The sequence below is a fragment of the Palaemon carinicauda genome, chromosome 12 (genome assembly GCF_036898095.1).
Source record: "Palaemon carinicauda isolate YSFRI2023 chromosome 12, ASM3689809v2, whole genome shotgun sequence".
NCBI lineage: Eukaryota > Metazoa > Arthropoda > Malacostraca > Decapoda > Palaemonidae > Palaemon > Palaemon carinicauda.
Window position 1 is genome coordinate 63,402,213 of NC_090736.1, and position 9,405 is coordinate 63,411,617.

Here is a 9,405-nt window from a genome sequence, read left to right on the forward strand (position 1 = left end):
TCTTTTAATGTAGGATAATTAAGAAAACAACTCAAGTTGATAGTTATTTCATACATAATATTATATATTCACGTACTGAACTCTCTCTCTCTCTCTCTCTCTCTCTCTCTCTCTCTCTCTCTCTCTCTCTCTCTCTCTCTCTCAGGAAAATGTCTATTTAAGAAATATACTCCCATCAGCAAATCTATAATTTTTATTCCCCCACCGTTGCCGGTGAAAGGAAGTTATCGCTTATATTATTTTCCTTTCATCGCGTTAGCAATCGACTCCATTGTTTCGGAAAGCCCTTACCCTGAATGCGTTCCTTTGCTGATTCAGAAAGGATTAATTTACCCTCCTGTCTTTCCCTTTTTAGTTGTCTCCATGAAAATCTATACTCCATCCTTCATCTTTTGATATTGTTTCCCATTTATGAAATAGGTTTTATTCCTATTTTTGATTGAAGGGTGACCACATATTTTATCTGTTGCCAAAAAAAAAAAAAAAAATATTTTTAACTCAATAGTCGAAATTATCCATAGCTCCCAAACTTCCAGCTTTTGAAATTTCTTTGGATTTTTTCTTATAACTTATACGGGATTCCCTGAGTAGGCCTACCTCGTCACCCTACTTACTGCCCTTCCATTATCCTTTCTTTTTCTTGCTCATACCACAATTTTGCAAGTTTCAGACTGAAAAATAACTGAAAAATAACAAAATATCTTTTAAGCAGCGTTTGCACATGCGCATCGGTATCTTATTAATTCATGACGGTAATTGTTGGTTATTTTACTGTCCTTAATGGTACTTTTATATGATCTGAAGCATCATGCAAGAAGGCCAAAGATGACCGCTTGATGATATATATATACATATATATATATATATATATATATATATATATATTGTATATGTGTACATATATATATATACATATATATATATATATATATATGTGTGTGTGTGTGTGTGTGTGTGTAAATATATATACCCATATATATAGTTGATAGATGGGTTCTTCTTGGGAATCGCAATTTAAGTAGGAATAAAATAGTCAATGCTGCTATCATGTTCAAGAGGACATGAAACCATTAGAAGCTCAAACGTGTTCCGGTGTCATATACAATTTTCATTGTGCACTCTGCAATGAGTGCTACACTGGAAACACATCTAGACAGCTTCAGTGTAGGATTTCGGAGCACATGGAGAGATCGGTACGAACCAATATACCTTTAAATAAGAAACCAATTTCAGCTATTTATGACCACGCATTTAAATCTGTTCATGCAATTTCTAAGGAAATTTTCAAAATTACAGACAGACATAGTAGCTTCAGCCAACTGAGAATCTTGGAGTCTTTATACATTTTTAAGACAAAACCCAGCTTGAATGAGGGCTTACCTGTTCAGTTGCCGGTGACCCATTGATCCGTCTGGTCTGTGGGTTGCTGGTCTGGATGGGTGGTCATCGTCTCCTGCGGGTGACTAGGTATATTAGTTATTGAGTCTTTTATATAGTTATATAGTTGTATGTGTAATAAGTATTTTATATGGTTTTATGTTCCTTGATTGGTTGATTTTAGAGCTAGTTGGTCAGTTCATGAAAGTATATCTTTCTAACTATGTACTTAGGATGATTTTTATTAATTTTATTAATTTTACATGTGATAATTGCAGATAGGCAGAGGATGACATAAGTTATGTCGAAAGCTCCCGAATAAAGAAGATGATAGCAGCACTGACTATTTTATTCCTACCCATAAATATATATATATATATATATGTATATATATATATATATATATATATATATATATATATATATATATATGTATATATATATATATATATATATATATATAAATATATATATACATGGGTAGGAATATATATATATATATATATATATATATATATATATATATATATATATATATATATATGTATGTATATATGTATGTATATATATATATATACATATATGTATATATATATATATATATATATATATATATATGTATATATATATATATATATATATATATATATATATATATATATATATAAACGAATTATATGACTGACAGAGGTGGATATTTTTTATTTTGTTGGTGGAATAATAATGAAGAACAAACAATCATTTGATTGCATTCAACATCTGCACCGAAACAAATATATTCTCAGGTTGTTGCGTGCAGACCAGTTCCCCTTTGCTGTTAACCTGCCATAAAATATAATGAATGTGCGCAGAAGCAATAAGGGCAACGATTACTGTATCTACAAATACCAACCAATCTAAAAATGGAATGAAAACGCTAATGGCAAGAGAAAAGATACAATAATTACTTGGCGCCCTTATTGTTCACCGTAATCATTTTCATCATTTGGAAATATTCGAAAATTGTTGCATCATTTATTACACTTGCAGGCGATTCAAGAATGGATTGGCAATTGATTAGCTGAGCTAAATACCAATCGAAATGAAGGGATTTGTCGGATGTGGAGCCCAACGAAATATTCGGGATTGGAATCAGACCAAATTTTTCTGTGATCATCCAGAAAAAAAAATGTACAAGTATTTGCTAATAGTTTGATGGAAAATACGAAGAATAGAGCTTTGATTTTAATCATATGATATCGAACAGGAAAAGATTACAGAAAATATAAATGTTATTGATGAACTTATAACTGAACAAGGCGACGCTATTTTGTTCATGCTGACATATCTCGAGAAATAGACCTCTCACTCTGAAAGACTAAATTCCTGTTGCATAATTTTTCTTTGAATAAGTATGATTATTAACCCCTTATACTTTATCGTGAATTCTTTTAATACTTATCAATTGCAGTGAACATTTATTTTGAAATATCCCATAACATAAAAAGAGAGTCTTATTCAGTTATATGGTGCTACTTCACTTTCAATTATTTTACCTACTGTTATAAAGTCTCACCTAAAATACTTTTACAACTAATCAAATCATTTGCCTTCAGGTATAGTATGTACGGCATAATATAATATGCCATCCTTGACTTTCATTCCTGGTCTTGGGTAGTGGCATAGCCTCTGTACTATGGTCTTCCACTGTCTTGGGTTAGAGTTCTCTTGCTTGAGGGTACACTCAGGCACACTATTCTATCTGATTTCTCTTCCTCTTGTTTTGTTAAAGTTTTTTATAGTTCATATAGGAAACATCTATTTTAATGTTGTTACTCTTCTTAAAATGTTTTATTCTTCCTTGTTTGGGGCCCCTGGGCTTATAGTATTCTGCTTTTTTCAACTAGGGTTGTAGCTTAACAAGTAATAATAACAATAATAATCATTAGAAAAAAGGGGGCAGGTGAAAAATGTAATTTTTATGTACATTTTACCGTAAGTATTGAGAGAACTTATACCCTGATCATTTCAAAAGAAGACTGGTGTGTTTTCAAATTCCAACAACCAATCAGAGTTATTTTTTTAGGGGAAGGTCAACAAAGTGGGAGGCTTATTCATTAAACACGAATTTTTTTTCATTTACATAACAGCATAAACGGCAAAGTACAGTGATCGTTTGGAACGAGAAAGTTTTTTCGTAATATCTCGAAACAAAACATTGGTTCAAGAAATACCAAGGACAGTAGTTCCTCTCGTTTCGTTCCTGAACTGGGAATAATTTGACACAAATCTGAAATAGGAAAATTATGATTGTATTCTATTTTCATCGATTTAAATTTTATCATAATTTTCAATGAAAGAGCTTAATAAGCATCAACGGCTCTCACCTCCCCTTAAAAACATTCCCCAAATTCCTGAATTTGCAAATATTCTAAAATTTTCATAACAAACTACGCAATCTCGTCGGCCGCACTGCAAATATTGCTCGGTTTTACATTAATCTTTATGTGTTTGATGACTCTCATATTCCTCTGGGAATGATTAAGTGCTTGACGAACTTCCCAGTGTTTCGAAAACTTCCAATTGCAGTCCCTTGATTAAGCATTACTTTTTGTGGGCTAGAATTTAATCAATTCCATGATTTAAAAGAAATAAGTAATATTTTCTTCGTCAAACTTTTCTTCGTCATTTACAGTGTTGTATTTTGTAATAATGAAAAATATGAACCAATCAAAATTAAAAGCTGAACCATTGTATATATTACCAGAAACATCCTACTACCTTTTTTCACTCCACAAAGGTTTTTCCGTCACTGATTATTCCTCATAGTTGTCTCATTTTAGTTCACATTTGGTTTACCCAGATTAATTCTAATTTCACGATATGCAGATCTAGCAGGAAATTTAATTTGGATTTTGGGGCGACCAATTTCAGTTCTAAATATTCGAAAGATTTATATAGAATAGGACTTCATTTCTCAAATGCTTATAGAGGTGGCACAAAGAACTTGAGCAGAATCTAGAAATTCAGAAGAAACATTTCTACAGTTTATACGAAACCTCATTTTGGCTTCGTTCTTTTTTTCTAATCATACACCTAAAAGGTAAAACGTTCTATCAAATACATGAAAAGGGAAAACGTTCTATTAAATACCTGAAAGGGAAAACGTTCTATCAAATACATGAAAAGGGAAAACGTTCTGTTAAATACCTGAAAAGGGAAAACGTTCTATTAAATACCTGAAAAGGGAAAACGTTCTATTAAATACTTGAAAAGGGAAAACGTTCTATTAAATACCTGAAAAGAGAAAACGTTCTAGTAAAATACCGGAAAGGGAAAACGTTCGCTTTGACATTGTACATGAAAAAAAAATTTTCAAAAGGGAGGTTTAGAGAGAAATACATTTGTTTTCTACAAATAAGCATTCTATCTACTTTTTGTACTATCTAGTTTTCTTGAACACAAAATGGGTGACAAATATGTCCGTTGTAGAATGCGGCATTAAAGATAGTGGGATTTCTGATGATTTTCATCAGCTGACAGACTCAAATTCAACTTAGATTCCAATATGAATTAACAGTTTCCTTGTCCGGATTTCATCTCTCAGGTTTTACGTAGAGTAAGTTTAAGGACACCAAAAGTCCATATCCCTGTTAACTGTGCTCTCTCTCTCTCTCTCTCTCTCTCTCTCTCTCTCTCTCTCTCTCTCTCTCTCTCTCTCTCTCTCTCTCTCTCTCTCTCTCTCTTTATAGATATATAATTTCAAAGTGAAGTTAGTGTTTGCTTACGGCTGACTTTTTAAAGCATCTCAGAATCTCTTAATTCTAAGATAATCTCTTTTGAAGCTCAAAGATCATTCTAAGATTTAATACAGATTAGAAAATGAGACGTTGGTGGTATTCACACTTCTTAAGTATATTAAGCACTTCATGGATATTAGCAACAATACTTTTAGAGAGCTCAGGATTCATTTGATGTTACTAAAACATCAGAATAGAAATAATCTCGAACCATGTCCTTAAGGTTGTTTATGAGACATCAGCTGACGTAAGCATTTCTTGTCTTCACAGGTTCATCGTCGAGGTCATTTGGGTCACGCCAAGAGTGGAACAGCAGCTCAACTTTGTGGATAGAATGATGTAAGACCCACATATGCACAGCTTTCTGTTCGTTGTTCATTTTAAAAGTAATCGTAATAATGCTAAAATTGTTCATGTCATAATAATGTTAAAAATCAACTGATTTATAAATTCTGATCTTTTGATAGATTAATCTATCATAGATTTTCCTCATTCGCTTCTTAATCGATAGTTAAGAGTTAGTTATGATCAATCGTCTAGCTTTTCCTATCAAACATCCCATTTGGGGCATATGATCCGAGAAACTTTCTAATAAAGGATTATGAATAAACTATTAACAAATCCCGTACCTAGAGGCTCAAGGAATGAGAAGGGGATAGGCCTACTCGTCTTACACAAAATCTCTTTTCACTGACAAGTTTTACCATTTCCATCTTTGGAGATTTTAGTTTGGTTTTCGTATTGTTTCCGATGCTAGTCTTTTCATTTGAGGGCTGTCGTCGCAAAGTCCCGCGTTGCACTTAAGAAAGATTAATAGTCTTTCTATTACGTTCTTCACTAATTCAAATACTTAACCAAGAACGACATATATTTTGTTACGTGCAGCGCTAAACGTTCCTTGTTACAGAAGCTAAAACCGAAAACTTCTCTGTTACAATGTTTCACCAGATGATATCGTTACTAATTTCGGTAACATAATAATTTGGAATTGATTTATTGGATAGTTTGCTTTTAGACAAGATGTAAGATCTTGAAATATTTAGGTTTTAAACATGAACGACTTCGCTTGTATTTCTTATTCCAATTATTCATTTGAAGAAAATCAAATACATCCAAATGGAAAATTTTATTAACATTATTATATGCTGTAATAAAATTCGTGATAGGATTCCAATAATCATTTTTAAAAGTTTATGAATAAAATAATATGACAATTTCTAAGATTTTACTTCAGCTTTAAGCAAGTCTTTGGTTATTTTTCTATGTATACAGTATGTATGTATGTATATATATATATATATATATATATATATATATATATATATATACATATATATATATATATATATATATATATATATATATATATACATATATATATATATATATATATATATATATATATATATATATATATATATATATATATAAGCCACAAATACATGTTAATATCCGGATCATAGAGCAAGGGCTAATTATTCTTTTTAGAACATTTCTGGTCGTCCAATAATTTGAACCTTAGCCGTGTCTCGAATGTCATCTCGGTTACGAATCTATCAAGTAATTATCACTTTCTTCTCTCGACGGTAAAAATAAAGCAACAAATGAAAGAAAAAAAATAACGCTTTTAACATCAAGTTCTGATACTTTTGATGAATATTTTGTGCAGCCATTACCCTTTCAAGGGATTTAGTCTGGGAGAGGTGATCAAGTATTTATAAATATAGTGCCCTGCTTAGCATATCGTATATTTATGGTATTCATCTCCTTTTTCTTTTTTTCTATTTTTCTATACGTGCATGTGCGTGATCGTTATTTTGCGTGGTAATATCCATGTTGATATTCTATTTATTTGAAATGTAATTTAACAGCATTTGGTATCTATTTATCCTCTATATTATTTGTTTATATTTCATTTTTTTTTTTAAATCTTTAAACGTATGTCTGTGATGATATTTTTTTTTTTTTTTTTTTTGGGCCGCGACCTTTCAACATTTATCCGAATTAAAAAAAAACAAATTGCAATAAATTTCCTTTCCTCATCTGTACCTACTTCAAGGCTCGAAAACGCTGGGGTGGACTTCATGCTGACGCTAGCTGACCCAAGGTCAATCAGCTTCAACAAAGAACTTGGCAACCTGCTGGTCATGAAGAGCGTGGTTTATCCTTATGTCCCTCCAAACTTGCAACAGGTCCTCGATGACGCTGAAAAGGTAATAAATCATGTGTGGTTACTTGCAAATTTCTTAGATTTGGAAAAATCTAAACTTAATCTGAGTAGATATTTTCCTTTTAATATCTACATTATAAATTCTAGTATTTTTACCATAATAACGTAATATTTATTTGCCAGTCTATTAAAACACGTTCGCAGTTGCATTTTAAGATATAGATTTTAATACCAGCTTTTGTATATCCAAAAATACATTTCAAACGTTAATGGTTAAAAGTAGATTAAATTCCGCATGATTAAATTCCACGTATCCCACTTTTTCACATTAATAGAAATTCTAATATAACATATATAAGACGAGTATAATATTTCCTTACTAATAACGAGTAAATCTTCTTCCAGAGAAATATTGGAAACTTTTCAGAGCGTTTTCCAGTAAATGTGAATAATATCTGACTTAATCCAGGACGTTTAGATTAATACTGGCTTGGATCAAAAGCTAAATTAAACTTTCATACTTCAATATTCAAAACTCATTTTAATATTAATGTTATGCATTTGATGCAAGACGTTAACCTTTTTTAATGCAAAATAATAAAGCAAAAATACGTTTTAATCCACATAACTAGCTTTAAGGTTATTAGCAGAAGCAAAAGCTAGGTGGAGTTTGATATTTCATGATTTATTTTTTTTTTTTTTTTTTTTGTCAGGTAAAAGTACTGTTTAACAGCAAAGGCTTTATGTTGAGCCATATGGAATATTTCACTATCTAGATATCAAGCGCAATGCCACGAAAACGAAGACTCATTTCAGAATCGTTATAAGTTCACGCATTCTTTCTAGATTTTGAAATTATGATAACAATTATCATCAAGCAGAATATTTCAGGTGAAAGTCTGAACTTCTAAAAAGAATTTTCTCACAAAAAGTGGGTCCACTATTGTCTTATTTTTGCTGGAAGGTACAGGGTTTGCTGGAATGAAAAACGCCCATACCCACATACCCACTGAGAATTCGCAAAAAAAGAAAAAAACGGTAAATGCCATTTATAAGTCTGTGCTAAAGGCTGGTATCATAGAAAAGTCTCCAAACTGATGAGGAAGATCATAAATTTCTTGAAGAGATCAAAACATTATAGATGTGAGAATTCATTTCTTGAGTAATCATTCCGAACGTTATGATGATATCATCATTCTTTTCAATTTAGATTATGGAGCACTTGAATTTTCCATAACATCCTGAAATGTAAATTTGCAACAATAACTATTACATTGATATAGGATATAGATAAAAAGATTTTCATTTGCCTACTTGAGACAGTAAAGCTTATCGTGATAAAGAAATAGATCTAATTCTTCAGTGATTCATAAAATGATATTGAACGCACAATAATCAGGTCATTTTCTCTTTATAGATCCTAATGGTGATCTGGGAGGTGCTTGGTGAATGAGATTCAACAGAGCATCTGCTATCGTAACAAATCTCCTATTCACTCTAAACACTAAATATCTTGTAATTCTTAACAGATTATCTATAATAATTGAAACCCGTTTTTCTCTATCTTTTTATACAACGTCCTAATTTTATGAAAATTCCATCATATGAGCTAGATAAAATGGATTCAGAGATGAAGAAATTTTCATGTCATATACAGTAGGTACGGGAACAAAAAGTGAAAAGTTGCTGAGTGACCAAAAGTAGAGCTTTCTTCATCGATGAAGAAATGGGATTTAAGAAACTTAGATTCTTCTGTTTGTCATTTGGTTGAAAATATCAATAAATTAGTAACCTAGTAAATATGATGAAGACAACTATACTATCTTTTGGCAATGAGAAAGAGGAACTCAGATGAGATAATGCATCATCAATACAAAATTAAATAATTTTAGTCTTTTGAAAACGTTTTAAACGTTAAAGATATATATATATATATATATATATATATATATATATATATATATATATATATATATATGTATATATATATATATGTGTGTGTGTGTGTGTGTGTGTATATATATATATATATATATATATATATATATATATATATGTGTGTGTGTTTATATATATATT

At 30.9% G+C, this 9,405-nt stretch overlaps 1 long non-coding RNA gene across 1 annotated transcript in view; it reads left to right on the top strand.

The window, feature by feature from the left end:
* The window catches only part of LOC137650563 (uncharacterized), a 21,272-nt gene extending 12,373 nt beyond the window's left edge, over positions 1-8,899 (top strand). Inside the window, exons 5-7 of the long non-coding RNA XR_011045990.1 lie at positions 5,427-5,495; positions 7,216-7,369; positions 8,744-8,899. This is a non-coding gene — a long non-coding RNA (uncharacterized lncRNA). The remainder of the gene's footprint in view (positions 1-5,426; positions 5,496-7,215; positions 7,370-8,743) is intronic.
* Positions 8,900-9,405: the final 506 nt, after the last annotated feature.